Here is a 20,711-nt window from a genome sequence, read left to right as displayed (position 1 = left end):
TCTTAGATAAAAATGTGGCTTCCATGGTGGAAATTGTGCATTCACTGTAGTAGAATGGAGAAAATCAATTTGTCTAGCTATTGACTCCAATTGTTGCTAAGTTTGCTGATGTAGCTGTTTGCTTTAATTCATGACTGCCTTCATTCCTTCAAGATTCATTATCTCCTTTTCTGAAGTTGCATTCTGTGGGGTCTCAAATGAGTGTTGGTTATTGGCTCTCTTGTCATTGAACTCTGCAGTTTCTTGGCCAGCTGCTGTTGCTTTGAATAGGTCTTCTGAGAAGTAATCCAACACTCTTCTTGTTTCTGGGGTTAATCCTTCATAGAACGCTTGGAAACCCACTTTGTCATTTGCTTTCTTGTATCTTTCCCAAGCTTTGAACAATGGTTCTTCCTCTCCTTGTATGAATGGATGTATTCCCTCTTTCATCTTGATGTTTTATTGGGATGAGGAGAATTTGGCTAGAAATTTGGCAACCAAATCATCCCAACTAGTGATACTTCCTTGGGGAAAAGTTTCAAGCCATTGTGCCGCTTCATCCTTCAGTGAAAAAGGAAATAGCAAGAGCTTATAGGCATCATGATTTATACTATCGAAGTTGACAACACCACAGGTCCTCAGAAAAATGGATAGGTGCTGTTTAGGATCCTCCAATGGATTTCCACCATAGGAACAATTGTTCTCTATTAGTGTAATGAGTTGCGGCTTCATGTTGTGGTGTTCTTCTTTCTCAGAAACTCCTTCTTCAATGATATCCTTCCCTCTGGCTGCTCTTCTTTCCTGTGACATATAAATCAACAACGGAACACACAGTGATTCTCTTGAAAATTGAGTGTAGTCAGTTGAGACAAAACTTCAAACAGTTAGTGGGTTAGTAAAAAATTAAAGAAAAAGTGCTTGATCTAGATCTCCACTTCACTTAATCATTGTCAATCTAATCAATCCCCGACAACGGTGCCAAAAACTTGATGTGAGGAAAACGATCCGACACAAAACTCACCGGTAAGTGCACCGGGTCGCATCAAGTAATAATAACTCACGGGAGTGAGGTCGATCCCACAAGGATTGAAGGATTGAGCAATTTTAGTTTAGTGGTTGGTTTAGTCAAGCGAATCAAGATTTGGTTGAGAGATTTGTGATTAACATAATTTAAATTGCATGGAAAGTAAAGGGAATGGGTAAATTGCATGAAATTAAAGAGAACTGAAATTTAAAGTGCTGAATCTTAAAGAACAAGAAATTAAATGGCAGAAACTTAGAATGCAAGAAATGTAAATTGCAGAATCTTAAATTGCAAGAAATGTAAATGGCTTGAATTATAAAGGGAATTGGGAATTGGATTTGCAGAAATTAAACAAGGAAAAGTAAATTGCAACAAACAGAGAAGTAGAAGATAACTTGGATTGAATCGGATCTAAAAACAGAAATGTAAATGAGATTGAAAAGCATTAAACAGAGAATGTAAAATTGGAATTCAGATCTCAGGACCCAAGAGACTAGATAACCAAGTCTAGATCTCAATGCCTTCCTAGATCCACCAAGAACAATTACAAGGGAAATGAAGATTGCAAAGAAAGTAGATGAAGAAGCAATTAACCGAAACGGAAATTCAATTGTGCAGTAAAATTAAACAAGATCCCAAGGTGAGATTGAAACAGAAGTTCTTCAATTCTCCACCCAAGATCCAAAGCAAGAAAAGTAAAGAGTATTCAAGCAATAACAAGGAAGAAGAGAGATCAATTCTCCTCCCAAATTCCCTTGAATTAAAAACAACAAACCTAAAATGTAAAGTGAGCTCTCTACTAAGTGTACTACGAATTCTCCCAGGGAAAAATCGAAAAAGAAAGCTCTCTAAAAACTTAAATCCTATGCTATTTATACACTTTCTTCAATTGGTCTTCAAGCCTTAAATTGGGCCTTTGCTCGTGATGGAATTGGGTTGATAGAGGCCTTGGTTGATTGCTCTTGGAGTTGGGGAGAGAACCAAAGTGAACCGGGTTTAGAATCATGAAAGCTTGAGTAAAAGTTTGAGTAAAAGTTTGAGGCAAACTTTTACTCAAACTTTTCATATCAGTCACCCATCCTTGCTGCTACCAACGTTTGGGCCAAAGTTTGGGGTCAAACTTTTGCTCAAACGTTGGCTTCCCCATGCACACTCATGGCGCCAATGTTTGCCAAAAAGTTTGAGGCAAACGTTGGCGCAAACTTTTTCTCTCCAGGGTGTGTTGTTCATGGCGCCAACGTTTGCCAAAAAGTTTGAGGCAAACGTTGGCGCAAACTTTTGCTCTCCAGGGTGTTGATTTGTGATGCCAACGTTTGCCAAAAAGTTTGAGGCAAACGTTGGCTCAAGCTTTTCTCCCAAAAGTTTGCGCAAAAGTTTGAGGCAAACTTTTGCTCAAACTTTTTGTCCTCTCTTCCTCCTAGCCATTCCTTCTTGCTTCAACCTTTCTCCAAGCTTTCTTCACCTATCATTAATCAACCAACCACATCAAAGCTATGCTCAAAATCATGAGATATTCATTATTTCATAATATGTGACAATTATAGCATAAAACCTCATGAAATTGCATTAATTCATCTATGGTTGGTTAAATCAAAGGAAACATGAAAATCTACCCAATTGGCTTGCTTATGGCTCAAGAAAGTGCATAATTCAATTGAAAACAAAAGAAAAAGGCTAGTGAAACTAGGCTAAGATGACTTGTCATCAGGGGTCCACAGATCCTGAGGTGTCAAGAATTTCTCATCCCTGCATCATTCTGGCGTGTAAACGCCCTTTGAGTGCTAATCCTGGCGTTAAACGCTAGGTTGCTATCCATTTCTGGCGTTTAACGCCAACTTTTCTTCCCTTTCTGGCATTGAACACCAACTTGGTGCCCTTTTCTGGCGTTAAACGCCAGTCTGGTGCCCTTTTCTGGCGTTAAACACCCAGAATGGTGCTAGACTGGGTGTTTAACACCCATTCTGCTACCCTTACTGGCGTTTAAATGCCAGTAAGCTCCTCCTCCAAGGTGTGCTGTTTGTAATGCTATTTTTGAGTTTGCTTTGATTTTTGCAGTTGTTTTTGTGATTCCACATGATCATCAACCTAAAAAAAACATAAAATAACAATGGAAATTTAACATAGATAAGTAAAAATTGGGTTTTGCCTCCCAACAAGCGCTTCTTTAATGTTAATAGCTTGACAGTGAGCTCTCATGGAGCTTCATAGATGTTCAAAGCATGGTTGGGGCCTCCTAACACCAAACTTAGAGTTTGAATGTGGGGGCTCTGTTTGACTCTGTATTGAGAGAAGCTTTTTATGCTTCTTCTTCATGTGTACAGAAAGAGATCCGTGAGCCTTGAACATAAGGTAGTCCTCATTCACTTGAAGGACCAACTCTCATCTGTCAACATCAATCACAGCTTTTGTTGTGGCTAGGAAGGGTCTTCTAAGGATGATGGATTCATCTCAGTATCTAGGATTATGAAGTCAGCAGGGATGTAAAGGCCTTCAACCATTACCAAGACATCCTCTACAAGTCCATAAGCCTGTTTCTTTGATTTGTCTGCCATCTTTAGTGAGATTCTTACAGCTTGTACCTTAAAGATTCCCAGTTTCTCTATTACAGAGAGTGGCATGAGGTTTATGCCTGACCCCAGGTCACATAGAGCCTTCTCAAAGGTCATGGTGCCTATGGTGCAAGGTATTAAAAACCTTCCGAGGTCCAGTTTCTTTTGAGGTATCTTCACCTGAGCCAAGGCGTTTAGTTCATTAATGAGCAATGGAGGTTCATCCTCCCATGTCTCATTACCAAATAACTTGGCATTCAACTTCATGATTGCTCTAAGGTACTTAGCAACTTGCTCTTCAGTAATATCTTCATCCTCTTCAGAGGAAGGATATTCATCAGAGCTCATGAATGGTAGAAGTAGGTTCAATGCAATCACTATGGTCTCTGTATGAGCCTCAGATTCCCTTGGTTCCTCAAAGGGAAACTTCTTTTTGTTCAGAGGACATCCCATGAGGTTTTTATCACTGGGAATCACGTCCTCCTCACTCTATCCAAGTTTGGCCATGTTGGTCATGGTTATGGCCTTGCACTCTGATGAGCGGATAATTTATACGCTTTTTGATATTGTTTTTAGATAGTTTTTAGTATAATCTAGCTACTTTTAGGGATGTTTTCATTAGTTTTTATGTAAAATTCACATTTCTGGACTTTACTATGAGTTTGTGTTTTTTTCTGTGATTTCAGGTATTTTCTGGCTGAAATTGAGGGACCTGAGCAAAACTCTGATAAGAAGGCTGACAAAGGACTGCTGATGCTGTTGGATTCTGACCTCCCTGCACTCGAAATAGATTTTCTGGAGCTACAGAACTTCAAATGGCGCGCTCTCAACGGCTTTGGAAAGCATACATCCAGAGCTTTCCAGCAATATATAATAGTTCATACTTTATTCGAGATTTAACGACGTAAACTGGTGCTCAACGCCAGTTCCATGCTACATTCTGGAGTCAAACGCCAGAAACACGTCATGAACCAGAGTTGAACGCCCAAAACATGTTACAACTTGGTGTTGAACTCCAAGAGAAGCCTCAGCTCGTGGACAAATCAAGCTCAGCCCAAGCACACACTAAGTGGGCCCCAGAAGTGGATTTATGCATCAATTACTTACTTCTGTAAACCCTAGTAGCTAGTCTAGTATAAATAGGATAGTTTACTATTGTATTTAACATCTTTGATCTCAGTTTTATTTTATTAGTTATCTTAGGAGACTATTGATCATGTTTTGGGGGCTGGCCATTTGGCCATGCCTGGACCTTCATTACTTATATATTTTCAACGGTGGAGTTTCTACACACCATAGATTAAGGGTGTAGAGCTCTGCTGTACCTCAAGTTTTAATGCAATTACTACTATCTTCTATCCAATTCGATTTATTCCTATTCTAAGATATTCGTTGCACTTCAACTTGATGAATGTGATGATCCGTGACACTCATCATCATTCTCACCTATGAACGCGCGTGACTGACAACCACTTCCGTTCTACCTTAGGCCGGGCGCGTATCTCTTAGATTCCTTGATTAGAATCTTCGTGGTATAAGCTAGAATTGATGGCGGCATTCATGGAAATTCAGAAAGTCTAACCTTGTTTGTGGTATTCCGAGTAGGATTCTGGGATTGAATGACTGTGACGAGCTTCAAACTCCTGAAGGCTGGGCGTTAGTGACAGACGCAAAAGAATCACTGGATTCTATTCCAACCTGGTTGAGAACCGACAGATGATTAGCCATGCTGTGACAGAGCATTTGGACCATTTTCACTGAGAGGATGGGATGTAGCCATTGACAACAGTGATGCCCTACATACAGCTTGCCATAGAAAGGAGTGATGAAAAACTAGAAGGAAGAAGTAGGAAAGCAGAGATTCAGAAGGAACACAGCATCTCCATACACCTATCTGAAATTCCCACCATTGAATTACATGAGTAACTTTATCTTTATTTTCTATTTATTTTATTATCTTTATTTAAACAAATAATCTCTTAATCCAGTTAAATCCGCCTGACTGGGATTTACAAGATGACCATAGCTTGCTTCATACCAACAATCTCTGTGGGATCGACCCTTACTCACGTAAGGTATTACTTGGACGACCCAATACACTTGCTGGTTAATTGTGCGGAGTTGTGACAAAGTGTGATTTATGTTTGAGAGCACCAAGTCTTTGGAGCCATTGTTGATGATCACAATTTCGTCCACCAAGTTTTTGGCGCCGTTGCCGGGGATTGTTTGAATTACAATTACGTGCAACCACAGCGCCAAGTTTTTCTGATCCGGCAACAACACCAGGTTTTTGGCGCCGTTGCCGGGGATTGTTCGAGTATGGACAACTGACGGTTCATCTTGTTACTCAGATTAGGTAATTTTCTTTTTACTTTCCTTTCAAAAAAAAAAGTTTTCAAAAATCTTTCAAAAATTTTTTCTTTATTTTCGTTTTTCAAAAATATAATTTTCGAAAAAAATATTAAAAATACAAAAAATCATAAAATCATAAAAACCAAAAATATTTTGTGTTTCTTGTTTGAGTCTTGAGTCAATTTTTAAGTTTGGTGTCAATTGCATGCTTTAAAAATTTTTCTTGCATTTTTCGAAAATTCATGCATTCATGGTGTTCTTCATGATCTTCAAGTTGTTCTTAACAAGTCTTCTTGTTTGATCTTGATGTTTTCTTGTTTTGTGTTGTATGTTGTTTTTCATATGCATTTTTGCATTCATAGTGTCCATGCATTAAAGAATTCTAAGTTTGGTGTCTTGCATGTTTTCTTTGCATCAAAAATTTTTCAAAAATATGTTCTTGATGTTCATCATGATCTTCAAAGTATTCTTGGTGTTCATCTTGACATTCATAGTGTTCTTGCATGCATCTTGTGTTTTGATCCAAAATTTTTATGTTTTGGGTCATATTTGTATTTTTCTCTCTTATAATTAAAAATTCAAAAATAAAAAAAATATCTTTTCCTTAATCTTCTCATAATTTTCAAAAATTTGAGTTGACTTAGTCAAAAATTTTTAAAATTAGTTGTTTCTTACAAGTCAAGTCAAATTTTCAATTTTAAAAATCCTATCTTTTCAAAACTTTTTCAAAAATCAAATCTTTTTCATTTTTATCTTATGATTTTTTGAAAATTTAAAAAAAAAATTCAAAAATCTTTTTCTTAATTTTATCTTTATTTACGAAAAATATGCTAACAATTAATGTGATTGATTCAAAAATTTGAAGTTTGTTACTTTCTTGTTAAGAAAGGTTCAATCTTTAAATTCTAGAATCATATCTTTTAGTTTCTTGTTAGTCAAGTAATTAATTTTAATTTTAAAAATTAAATCTATCTTATCTTATCTTTTATATCATATCTTTTTCAAAATTTTATCTTTTTCAAAAATTTGATTTTAAAATATCTTATCTAACCTCTTATCTTCTTATCTTTTCAAATTTGATTTTAATATCTTTTTCAACTAACTACTTCTCCCTCTCTAATTTTCGAAAATATCTCATCCCTTTTTCAAAATTCTTTTTAAATTAATTGATTGTTTTAATTTTCGAAAATCATTAACTACTTTTTCAAAATTATTTTCGAATTCTCTCTCTCTTCTCTTCTTCTATTTATTTATTTATTTACTAACACTTCTCTTCACCTCTTTTCATCTCCAATCACTGCCTCTATCCTCACCCTTGTGATTGGATTCTCCACTCTTATTCCTTTCTTTTTCTACTAATAATAAGGATCCTCTTTGTCCAGATATAGAGGATTCCTCTTCTTTTTTCTTTTTCTCTTCTCTTTCATATGAGCAGGAATAAGAAAAAAGGCATCTTTGTTGAAGCTGATCCAGAACCTGAAAGGACTCTAAAGAGGAAACTAAGAGAAGCTAAATTACAACAATCCAAAGGCAACCTTTCTGAAATTTTCGAACAAGAGAAGGAGATGGCAGCCGAACCCAACAACAATAATGCAAGAAGGATGCTTGGTGATTTCACTAAACCAACGTCCAAGTTTGATGGAAGAAGCATCTCAATTTCTGCCATTGGAGCAAACAATTTTGAGCTGAAACCTCAATTAGTTGCTCTAATGCAACAGAACTGCAAGTTTCATGGACTTCCATCTGAAGATCCTTACCAGTTTTTAACTGAGTTCTTGCAGATTTGTGAGACTGTTAAGACGAATGGAGTAGATCCTGAAGTCTACAGGCTCATGCTTTTCCCTTTTACTGTAAGAGACAGAGCTAGAACATGGTTGGACTCATAACCTAAAGATAGCCTGGACTCCTGGGATAAGCTGGTCACGTCCTTCTTGGATAAATTCTTTCCTCCTCAAAAGTTGAGCAAGCTTAGAGTGGATGTTCAGACCTTCAAGCAAAAAGATGGTGAATCCCTCTATGAAGCTTGGGAAAGATACAAGCAGATGACCAAAAAGTGTCCTTCTGACATGTTTTCAGAATGGACCATATTAGATATATTCTATTATGGTCTATCTGAGTTTTCCAAAATGTCATTAGATCATTCTGCAGGTGGATCCATTCACTTAAAGAAAACGCCTGCAGAAGCTCAAGAACTTATTGACATGGTTGCAAATAACCAATTCATGTACACTTCTGAGAGGAATTCCGTGAATAATGGGACGCCTCAGAGGAAGGGAGTTTATGAAATTGATATTCTGAATGCCATATTGGCTCAGAACAAAGTGTTGACTCAGCAAGTCAACATGATTTCTCAAAGTCTGAATGGATGGCAAAATGTATCCAACAGTACTAAAGAGGCAGCTTCTGAAGAATCTTATGATCCTGAGAACCCTGCAATAGTAGAGGTAAATTACATGGGTGAACCTTATGGAAACACCTATAATTCATCATGTAGAAATCATCCAAATTTCTCATGGCAGGATCAACAAAAGCCTCAACAAAGCTTTAATAATGGTGGAAGAAACAGGCTAAGCAATAACAAGCGTTTTTCATCATCTTCTCAGCAACAGACAGAGAATTCTGAGCAGAGCCTCTCTAATTTAGCAAATTTAGTCTCTGATCTGTCTAAGGCCACTTTAAGTTTCATGAGTGAAACAAGGTCCTCCATCAGAAATTTGGAGGCACAAGTGGGCCAGCTGAGTAAGAAAGTCAATGAAACTCCTCCCAGTATTCTCCCAAGCAATACAGAAGAAAATCCAAAAGGAGAGTGCAAGGCTATTAATTTAATCAATATGGCCGAATGAACAAGGGAGGAGAAGGACGAAAATCCTAGTGAGGAAGACCTCCTGGGATGTCTCTCAAACAAGAAGGAGTTCCCTATTGAGGACCTAAAGGAATCTAAGGCTCATATAGAGACCATAGAGATTTCATTAAATCTCCTTCTGCCATTCATGAGCTCTGAAGACTATTCTTCCTCAGAAGAGGATGAAGATGTGACTGGAGAGCAAGTTGCTCAATATCTAGGAGCCATCATGAAGCTGAATGCCAAGTTGTTTGGTAATGAGACTTGGGAAGGTGAACCTCCCTTGTTCATTAGTGGACTAGATACATTGGTTCAGAAAACTTTACCTCAAAAGAGACAAGATCCTGGTAAATTCTTAATACCCTGTACCATAGGCACCATGACCTTTAACAAGGCTCTGTGTGACCTGGGGTCAGGCATAAATCTTATGCCACTCTCTGTAATGGAGAAGCTGGGGATCATTGAGGTACAGCCTGCCTTATTCTCATTACAATTGGCATACAAGTCAGTAAGACAAGCTTATGGATTAGTAGAGGACGTGTTGGTAAAGGTTAAAGGCCTTTACATTCCTGCTGATTTCATAATCTTAGACACTAGGAAGGAGGAGGATGAATGCATCATCCTTGGAAGACCTTTCCTAGCCACAGCAGAAGTTATGATAGATGTTAACAGAGGAGAATTAGTCCTTCAATTGAATGGGGACTACCTTGTATTTAAGGCACACGGTTATCCTTCTGTAACAAGGGAGAGTAAGCATGCAGAGCTTCTCTCAGTATAGAGTCAAACAGAGCCCCCACAATCAAACTCTAAGTTTGGTGTTGGGAGGCCACAACCAAACTCTAAGTTTGGTGTTGAACCCCCATATCCAAACTCTAAGTTTGGTGTTGGGAGTCCACAACATTGACCTGATCACCTTTGTGACTCCAAGAGAGCCCATTGTCAAGCTAGTGACATTAAAAGAGCGCTTGTTGGGAGGCAATCCCATTTTATTTATCTAATTTTATTTTATTTTCATTGTTCTTGTATGTTTTATTAGGTTCATGATCATGTGGAGTCACGAAAAAAATATTGAAATTAAAAACATAATCAAAAACAACAGAAGAAAAATCACACCCTGGAGGAAGGACTTACTGGCGTTTAAACGCCAGTAAGGAGCATCTGGCTGGCACTCAATGCCAGAATAGAGCATGGAGCTGGCGCTGAACGCCAGAAACAAGCAACATCCTGGCGTTTGGACGCCAGTAATATGCCCTGAGGAAAGCTGGCGCTGAACGCCAGTAACAAGCATGGAATTTCCGTTCAACGCCAGAAACATGCTACACATGAGCGTTGAACGCCCAGAACGTGCATCACTTCGGCATTTAAATGCCAGAATGGTATGCTAAGGCATTTTACATGCCTAATTGGTGCAGGGATGTAAATCCTTGACACCTCAGGATCTGTGGACCCCACAGGATCATCTCAGGATCTGTGGACCCCACAGGATCCCCACCTACCATATTCTCACCTTACCTCCTAATAATCCTATAACACACTTTCCCAAAAACCCTTCACCAATCACCTCAATCTCTCTTCCCAATTACCCCCTTCACCACTCACATCCTTCCACTCTTTCCCATAAACCCACCTACCTTCAAATTCAAATTTCTTTCCCACCCAAACCCACCCTAAATGACCGAACCTACCCCCTCTCCTCTCCCTATATAAACCCCTCCATTCTCCTTAATTTTCACACAACACAAACTTCTCTTCTCCTTCTTGGCTGAATACACCTCTCCCCCTCTCCTCCATATTTTCTTCTTCTTCTTCTTCTTCTTTTCTTTCTTCTCTTACTCGAGGGCGAGCAATATTTTAAGTTTGGTGTGGTAAAAGCATAAGCTTTTTGTTTTTCCATTACCATTGATGGTACCTAAGGCCGGAGAATCCTCCAGAAAAGGGAAAGGGAAGACAAAAGCTTCCACCTCCGAGTCATGAGAGATGGAAAGATTCATCTCTAAAGCCCATCAAAACCACTTCTATGATGTTGGGGCCAAGAAGAAGGTGATCCCTGAGGTCCCTTTCAAGCTCAAGAAAAATGAGTATCCAGAGATCCGACATGAGATCCAAAGAAGAGGTTGGGAAGTTCTAACTAACCCCATTCAACAAGTCAGAATCTTAATGGTTCAAGAGTTCTATGCCAATGCATGGATCACTAGGAACCATGATCAAAGTAAGAACCCAAACCCAAAGAATTATCTTACAATGGTTCGGGGAAATACTTAGATTTTAGTCCGGAAAATGTGAGGTTGGTGTTCAACTTACCCATGATGCAAGGAAATGCACGCTCCTACACTAGAAGGGTCAACTTTAATCAAAGGTTGGACCAAGTCCTTATGGACATATGTGTGGAAAGAGCTCAATGGAAAAGAGACTCCAAAGGCAAGCCGGTTCAACTAAGAAGACTGGACCTCAAGCCTGTGGCTAGAGGATGGTTGGAGTTCATTCAACGCTCCATAATCCCCACTAGCAACCGATCTGAAGTTACTGTGGATCGGGCCATCATGATTCATAGCATCATGATTGGAGAGGAAGTAGAAGTTCATGAAGTCATCTCCCATAAATTCTACAAAATGGCAAGGCTATCTTTTCCTCATCTTATTTGCCATCTATGTTACTCAGCTAGAGTTATCATAGAAGGAGACATCCTCATTGAGGAGGACAAGCCCATCACTAAGAAAAGGATGGAGCAAACAAGAGAGCCCACTCATGGAACCCAAGAGACGCATGAGGAAGCTCATCACCAAGAAATCCCGGAGATGCCTCAAGGGATGCACTTTCCTCCCAACAACTATTGGGAACAACTCAACACTTCCTTAGAAGATTTGAGTTACTATGTGGATCAATTAAGGGTGGAACATTAAGAGCACTCCATCATTCTCCATGAAATTAGAGAAGATCAAAGAGCAATGAGGGAGGAGCAACAAAGGCAAGGAAGAGACATAGAAGAACTCAAGAACATCATTGGTTCTTCAAAAAGAAAGCGCCACCATCACTAAGGTGGATTCATTCCTTGATCTTATTTTTTTCTATTTTTTGGTTTTTATGCTTATTATGTCATCCATATTTGTGTCTCTACTTCATGAACATTAGTGTTTAGTAACTATATCTTAAAGCTATGAATAATTCCATAAATCCTTCACCTCTCTTAAAAGAAAAATGTTCCTAAATCAAAAGAACAAGAAGTACATGAATTTCGAATTTATCCTTGAATTTAGTTTAATTATATTGATGTGGTGACAATACTTTTTGTTTTTTGAATGAATACTTAAACAGTGCATAATTTTGATCTTGTTGTTTATGAATATTAAAGTTGTTGGCTCTTGAAAGAATGATGAACAAAGAGAAATATTATTGATGATCTGAAAAATCATGAAATTGATTCTTGAAGCAAGAAAAAGCAGTGAAAAAAGCAAAAGGCTTGCAAAAAAAAAGAAGGTGGCGAAAAAAAATATAAAGAAAAAGAAAAAGCAAGCAGAAAAAGCCAATAGCCCTTAAAACTAAAAGGCAAGGGTAAAAAGGATCCAAGGCTTTGAGCATCAATGGATAGGAGGGTGATGAGGTGCAGAAGCTGGTGAATTAAAAATTTATTAAAATGGTTACGTTGCAGGTATAGTTCTTAACTCACCGAAAATCTGCCTATCAATTTAGAAATATGTCACCGAAAGTTTAAATTAAAATTACTGGGAGTTTTAAGTCCCAGGTCGTCTCCCAACGAGTTGCAGAAAAATGTGCTGTTTTATTAATCAGATATTCCAAAAAGAGTTGAGCTAAGTAAATTGGGATTCAAATTGAGGAATTTTAAATAATAAAAATAAGAGACCTTGACTGGGAATTGATTGGTTAGAATCTCTATCATTGATGGTGTGATTGTAAGATTAATTTATAATTAATAGTTGTTCTGTTTGGTTATCCCTTACTAGGTAAGAGAAAGTCAAACAAGTGGAAATGCTAGATCTGTTCACAGGTTGCAACCCACTTAGTTCAAAGGGATTGGCGTCGGTGACAGGATAGCAATCCAACATTTAACCCAATTACAAATTTTTCTTTCAATCCTTCCAACTCAAGAGTTCCTTTTAATCAACTCCCCATCAAGTAATGAAACTACTCACGCATTGTAAATAAAGAATCCATGGCACATGAAAGGGAATTAAAAGAAGACATGATTATTGGAATGGAATTTAAATTAAAAAGAAACAATCCTTGCATTAATTAATCATAAAAATATCTGAATGACAAAATTGAACATAACAAAGAACATGGAAGAATAAAACCAAGTTAAGAGAACAAACTAGAGTGATGAAGTCTTGATGAGGAAAATAACTCTTCTCAATGTTCCAATGCTAAGATCAATTGAAAATTAAAATTCTAAAAACTAGAGAGAAAAAACCTAAGAGAGTGAAAAACTAGATCTAAAACTACTCAATGAATGTGTCTCTTGTTTCTGCATATTCTCTGACTCTAGTCTGCTGTTCCGGGCCGAAAACTGGGCCGAAATAGGGTCCAAAGTCACTAGTTTCAGATTCTGCAGTTTATGCAGATCTCGCATGTCACGCGATCGCGTCATCCATGCGGACGCGTCGCTGGCGCTTTTCCTCTTCACGCGTTCGCGTCGTCCACGCTACCACGTTGCTTGTGCTTTCCAATCCGCGCGGCCGCGCAAGCCATGCGGCCGCATCACTGCGATTTGCGCTCCTTCGCGCGGTCGCGTGAGCCATGCGACCGCATCACTTTTCGCTGGTTATCTCCTCAAACTTTTGTGTTCCTTCCATTTTTGCTAGCTTCCTCTCCAATCTCTGTCTCATTCATGCCCTATAAAGCCTGAAACGCTTGACACACAGATTACGGCTTCGAATGGAATAAAGGAGAATTAAAATTAAATAATTAAAGTCTCTAGGAAGCAATTTTCAAACATGTAATAAATTCAGGAAGGAAATCTAAATGCATGCTAAATTGATGAATAAGTGGGTAAGGATCACGACAAAACCACACAATTAAACACAATATAAACTATAAAATAGTGGTTTATCAACATCCCCACACTTAAACATTAGCATGTCCTCATGCTAAATTGAAGGAGACAAAGAAATAAGTATGAACATGCAGAAACTCATGAAATGCAATGCAATCCTACATACATAAATAAATGCAACTATATGATTATTATCCACTTGATCAAAAGTAAATAAACCCTTCAAAACAATTACAAATCAAATTCCACTAATTCTATCATCATATAATAAAACCGGTAAAGGTGCAAGAAGATAGCTTATGAAGGCTGGAAACATGAAAATTCAAGCATTGAACCCTCACTGATAATGTATGTACGCTCTAATCTCTAGTGTATAGGGTAATCACTCTATTCTTCTCTAGTCATGCTTTCTAACTTTTATTTTTCTCCTAACCAATCAACAACAGTTAATATACCAATGCAAACATCATGAGGTCTTTTCATGGTTGTAATGGGGCCAAGATGCAGGTAAGGATATATATATGGCTAAGTGAGCTTTATAAATTGAATCTTTAATTAACCTAAGCTCTCACCTAATATACATATATTCTATATGCTTTTAAATTCATGCCTAGTTACCCATAATTCCTTTTTCAACCCATACTCATGTTTCAACCTTGTATTTTAATTCTATCATATGTGCATTGATCTTTGAATTCTGGGTTTAACATATATATATATATATATATATATATATATATTTGAATAAATAAAGCTTATCAATGCACATAGATTTTTCATTCTTATATTTTCACATGAGCGGGTATCCAAATTTCCTTTAAATTTTCATGACACACTCCCTTAACAACTTCTGTTCCCACAATTTCCCATACTTAACTAGCACACACAATTCTATCTTAAGCTAACCAAAGATTCAATTTGGGATATGCAATTGTTTTTCAGCTTAAGGTTAGTAATGTGGTGAAATATAGAACAAATGGGGTTTTAAAAGCTCAAAGTGGTTAACAAGGGTAATTGAAAAGGGTAGGCTTGATTTGGATAAGTGAGTTTAAACAAATAATGGCCTCAATCATGTGCAAGTATGTAAATATAATAAATGTTGGACATATAAGATAAAACAAAATATAGATTACAATCATAGAGAAGTAAACACACAAGAATAAAATAATTATGGTTAAATAGTGTAACCATACATAAAGGCTCAAATCTTTCACAGGTTGTGTGTTCTTTAGCTCAAACATCATGTTCCAAATACACCTCAAGCAGATTTATCATAAAAAACTTTGAAAAAAATTAGTGAAATTTTGTTCCAAAGATAGATTTTTTTAAAAGAAACTTATTGTCTTTTCAATCAAGTAGAACATGCATGCAACTATCCTAACCTATGCAATTTATTCTATTCTATAAAAGAAAGAAAAAAATCTAACTAAAATATCCTAATTATTGGTGTCAGAGAAGAGAATTTACCTCCGGAAGTCAGGTACTGACCGACCTCCCCACACTTAAGGCTTTGCACCGTCCTCGGTGCCATCTGTCAGGAACAGGGGTGGGCTGGTGGCAGTATCTCCACAGTCGGGATCAGTATGGCTCCCGGTGCTGGTAAAAGAAGTGGAGTCCGGGGTGTCTGAGTCTCTGAAGCGTCCCTTGAGTAGCTCCTTGAGGTGTTTGAATCGGCGCTCGTTACGGCGCTCCCTCATCTTTGCTTTCTGTTCATGCCGATCTAACTTTTCAAGTATCTGCTGGAGCAATTTCTCAGTGGTAGATGCTTGTGGTGTTAAAGACGGAATATCTTCAACCGGCTCAGTAGACTGGCTTGTAGTAGCGGCCGAAAATCTGAGGTATTTCCCGTTAGGGACATATTGATCATCACGTGGAAACATGGCTTTGGTGTCCCCAGCTCTACAGGAGACTCCGGCTGTTGAGACAAGATTTGAGACCAAGGCGGGGAAAGGTAAGTTGCCCGCGATTTGTACATGCTCCATAGCATTCCGGATGTGTCTTGAGAGATTCAGAGGTTGGTCTGTAAGGATGCACTATAGTAGAACAGCCATGTCCGCAGTGAAGGAGGACTCATGAGTGCTCGGAAAGACGTAATGGGACATGATCTGTGCCCATACGCGAGCCTCCAAGGTAAGTGCGGAAGCCAAGATTCCCTTAGGGCGGTTGCGGTGGTATCCGTAGATCCAACGGCTGCCAGGTAGAGCGATGACTCTGAGAACGGAGTCCCAGTCAAATTGGTATTTCTGGCGCTGAAGGGTGGCTTCTTGAAAAGCGTCCAATCCTGCTGGAATAGGGGGAAGACTCAGAACTTGCTGAATGGCCTCTTCTGTGATGGGGACTTGTTTCTGTCGGACATAAACAGACTGCAGGGTCGGTATGTAGAAGTTGGAGTAGAACTCAACTACCCAAGAAAGATTGACCTGCCTTAGCTGTCTCCGTAGGAAACCCCATTGTCTTCGCTCAATTTGCGGCTCAACAAAGGTGGCAATATTGGGCGGGAGGATGAGAAGGTATTCATTGTTATAGTTCCTTTCTGCTAGGATAGGGAACATCTGCTCACAGTAGCGATTGGGAAATCGCGCAGTGTCCTTTGCTGGAAAGGCTTTCTCTTTGTCATCAACCTTTATTATCCTCTTAACTCGTTTTGTTGAGGGCTTGACTGCGGTTAAAGAAGGCTCTGCCACTAATGCTCTTTTAGTGCCTCTTCTTGCTGGTGGTTTGGAAGTAGCTTTCTGATGAGCGGATAATTTATACGCTTTTTGGCATTGTTTTTATATAGTTTTTAGTGAGTTCAAGCTACTTTTAGGGATGTTTTCATTAGTTTTTATGCTAAATTCACATTTCTGGACTTTACTATGAGTTTGTGTGTTTTTCTGTGATTTCAGGTAAATTCTGACTGAAATTGAGGGATTTGAGCAAAACTCTGAAGAAGGCTGACAAAAGGACTGCTGATGCTGTTGGAATCTGACCTCCCTGCACTCGAAATGGATTTTCTGGAGCTACAGAACTTCAATTGGCGCGCTCTCAACGGCGTTGGAAAGTAGACATCCAGGGCTTTCCAGCAATATATAATAGTCCATACTTTACTCGAAGAATGACGACGTAACTTGGCGTTAAACGCCAAGTTCATGCTGCTGTCTGGAGTTAAACGCCAGAAAAACGTCATTATCCGGAGTTGAACGCCCAAAACACGTCATAACCTGGAGTTTGACGCCAAGAAATGCCTTAGCTCGTGGAATGATCAAGCTCAGCCCAAGCATACACCAAGTGGGCCCCGGAAGTGGATTTATGCATCAATTACTTACTCATGTAAACCCTAGTAGCTAGTCTAGTATATATAGGACATTTATCTATTGTATTAGACATCTTTGATCTCAGTTTTGTTTTATTCTTCATCTTAGGGGATCATTGATCACGTTTAGGGGAGGCTGGCCATTCGGCCATGCCTGAACCCTTTGCTTATGTATTTTCAACGGTGGAGTTTCTGCACACCATAGATTAAGGGTGTGGAGCTCTGCTGTACCTCAAGTATTAATGAAATTCTATCTTCTTTTATTCAAATCTCTCTTATTCTTATTCCAAGATATTCATTCGTACCCAAGAACATGATGAATGTAATGAGTTCAATTACCCTCATTATTATTCTCACTTATGAATGTACGTGATTGACAACCACTTCCGTTCTACATGCAACAGAGCTTGAATGTGTATCTCTTAGATTCCCCAACAGAATCTTCGTGGTATAAGCTAGATAGATGGCGGCATTTATGAGGGTCCGGAAAGTCTCACCTTGTCTGTGGTATTCCGAGTAGGATCCTGGGAATCCGGAAAGTCCAACCTTGTCTGTGGTGTTCCGAGTAGGATTCCGGTAATGAATGACCGTGACGTGCTTCAAACTTTAACCTGCTGGGCGTTAGTGACAGACGCAAAAGAGGGATTCTATTCCAGTAGGAGCGGGAACCAACCGGTGATTAGCCGTACTGTGACAGAGTGCGTTAGCATAGTTTTCACTGCGAGGATGGGATGTAGCCATCAGCCATGGGTGATGCCTCCAGACTGGTTAGCTGTGCGAGTGACAGCCGCACAGGATATTTCCCCGTGAGGAATGAAAGTAGCCACAGTTGATGGTGAACCCCTATACAAAGCTTGCCATGGAAAGGAGTAAGAAGGATTGAGTAGAAGCAGTAGGAGAGCAGGCGTCCTTGGGCTCTACAGCATCTCCACATGCTTATCTGAAATTCCTACCAATGAACCTGCATAAGTATCTTTATCCCTTTCATTATTTCTGTTTTTCAAAAACCCATAAACTATTTTAATCTGCCTAACTGAGATTTGCAAGGTGACCATAGCTTGCTTCATACCAACAATCTCTGTGGATTCGACCCTTACTCACGTAAGGTTTATTACTTGGACGACCCAGTACACTTGCTGGTTAGTTGAACGGAGTTGTGTCCACTAGTGCCAATTTCTAAAATCCAATTACAAGAAAATAGGAATCACAATTTCGTCCACCAAGTTTTTGGCGCCGTTGCCGGGGATTGTTCGAGTATGAACAACTGACGGTTCATCTTGTTGCTCAGATTAGGTAATTTTCTTTTCAAAAATCTTTTTCAAAAATTTTTCTTTTTATTTTTCGTTTTTCCAAACTATGTTTTTCGAAAAAATTAATAAAAATACAAAAAAATTAGAAAATCATAAAAATCAAAAATATTTTGTGTTTCTTGTTTGAGTCTTGTGTTAATTTTTAAGTTTGGTGTCAATTGCATGCTTTAAAAAAATTTTTCTTGCATTTTTTCGAAAATCCCATGCATTCATAGTGTTCTTCATGATCTTCAAGTTGTTCTTGACAAGTCTTCTTGTTTGATCTTGATGATTTCTTGTTTGGTGTCTTTTGTTGTTTTTCATGTGCATTTTTGCATTCATATTTTCCATGCATTAAAAATTTCTAAGTTTGGTGTCTTGCATGTTTTCTTTGCATTAAAGATTTTTCAAAATTATGTTCTTGATGTTCATCATGATCTTCATAGTGTTCTTGGTGTTCATCTTGACATTCATAGCATTCTTGCATGCATCTTGTGTCTTGATCCAAAATTTTCATGTTTTGGGTCATTTTTGTGTTTTTCTTTAAAAATTCAAAAATCAAAAATATCTTTTCCTTACTTTTCTCCAAAATTTCGAAATTTTGGGTTGACTTGGTCAAAAATTTTTAAAATTAGTTGTTTCTTACAAGTCAAGTCAAAATTTCAATTTTAAAAATATTATCTTTTCAAAATCTTTTTCAAAAATCATATCTTTTTCATTTTTTTTTATAATTTTCGAAAATTTCAAAATTATTTTTCAAAATATTTTCAAAAATCTTTTTCTTATCTTTATATCAAATTTTCGAAAATTAGCTAACAATTAATGTGATTGGTTCAAAAATTTGAAGTTTGTTACTTTCTTGTTAAGAAAGGTTCAATCTTTAAATTCTAGAATCCTATCTTGTAGTTTCTTGTTAGTTAAGTAATTTTAAAAATTAAATCTTTTTCAAAATATCTTTTTCAAATATATCTTTTTATCTTTTATCTTATCTAACTTCTTATCTTCTTATCCTTTTCAAAATTTGATTTCAAATCTCTTTCAATCAACTAACTAACTTTTTGTTTGTCTCTTATCTTTTTCAAAACCAGCTAACTACTTTTCCCTCTCTAATTTTCGAAAACTCTCTCTCTCTTTTTCAAAAATTCTTTTTATTTTAAACTTTAATTTTAATTATATTTTGTCTTTGATTTTCGAAAATTACTAACCTCTTTTTCAAAATTATTTTCGAAAATTTCTCTTCCCTCCTCCTATTCTATTTAATTATTTAATTACTAACACTTCTCTTCACCTCTCTTCATCCACAAATCCGAACCTCCTTCTTCATTCTTCTACCTCTTTCTTCTTCTACTAACATAAAGGAATCTCTATACTGTGACATAGAGTATTCCTCTTTCTTTTCTTGTTTTCTTCTCTTTCTTATGAGCAGGAACAAGGATAAAGGCACTCTTGTTGAAGCTGATCCAGAACCTGAAAGGACTCTGAAGAGAAAATTAAGAGAAGCTAAATTACAACAATCCAGAAGTAACCTTTCAGAAATTTTCGAACAAGAGAAGGAGATGGCAGCCGAAAATAATAATAATAATAATGCAAGGAGAATGCTTGGTGACTTCACAAAGCCAACGTCCAAGTTTGATGAAAGAAGCATCTCCATTCCTGCCATTGGAGCCAATAACTTTGAGCTTAAGCCTCAACTAGTTGCTTTAATGCAACAAAACTGCAAGTTTTATGGACTTCCATCTGAAGATCCTTATCAGTTCTTAACTGAGTTCTTGCAGATCTGTGAGACTGTAAAGACGAATGGAGTTAATCCTGAAGTCTACAGACTCATGCTTTTCCCTTTTGCTGTAAGAGACAGAGTTAGAATATGGTTGGATTCACAACCTAAGGATAGCCTGGACTCCTGGGATAAGCTGGTCACTGCCTTCTTGGATAAATTCTTTCCTCCTCAAAAGCTGAGCAAGCTGAGAGTGGATGTTCAAACCTTCAAACAAAAAGATGGTGAATCCCTCTATGAAGCTTGGGAAAGATACAAGCAGCTGACCAAGAGATGTCCATCTGACATGTTTTCAGAATGGACCCTATTAGATATATTCTATTATGGTCTCTCTGAATTTTCGAAAATGTCACTGGACCATTCTGCAGGTGGATCTATTCACCTGAAGAAGACGCCTGAAGAGGCTCAAGAACTCATTGACATGGTTGCAAACAACCAGTTCATGTATACTTCTGAGAGGAATTCCGTGAACAATGGGGTACCTCAGAAGAAAGGAGTTCTTGAAATTGATGCTCTGAATGTCATATTGGCTCATAACAAAATGTTGACTCAACAGGTCAACATTATCTCTCAAAATCTGAATGGATTGCAACATGCATCCA

General features: G+C 37.9%; 1 non-coding gene across 1 annotated transcript; it reads right to left on the bottom strand.

Moving 5' to 3' along the window:
* Positions 1-7,868: 7,868 nt before the first annotated feature.
* Positions 7,869-7,972, bottom strand: LOC112764359 (small nucleolar RNA R71). Its single transcript, XR_003183124.1, has one exon. It is a non-coding gene; the product is annotated as a small nucleolar RNA R71 (small nucleolar RNA).
* Positions 7,973-20,711: the final 12,739 nt, after the last annotated feature.

This window comes from Arachis hypogaea, chromosome 2 (genome assembly GCF_003086295.3).
Source record: "Arachis hypogaea cultivar Tifrunner chromosome 2, arahy.Tifrunner.gnm2.J5K5, whole genome shotgun sequence".
NCBI classification, from domain to species: Eukaryota; Viridiplantae; Streptophyta; class Magnoliopsida; order Fabales; family Fabaceae; genus Arachis; species Arachis hypogaea.
This window is presented reverse-complemented; position numbering and strand designations above follow the sequence as displayed.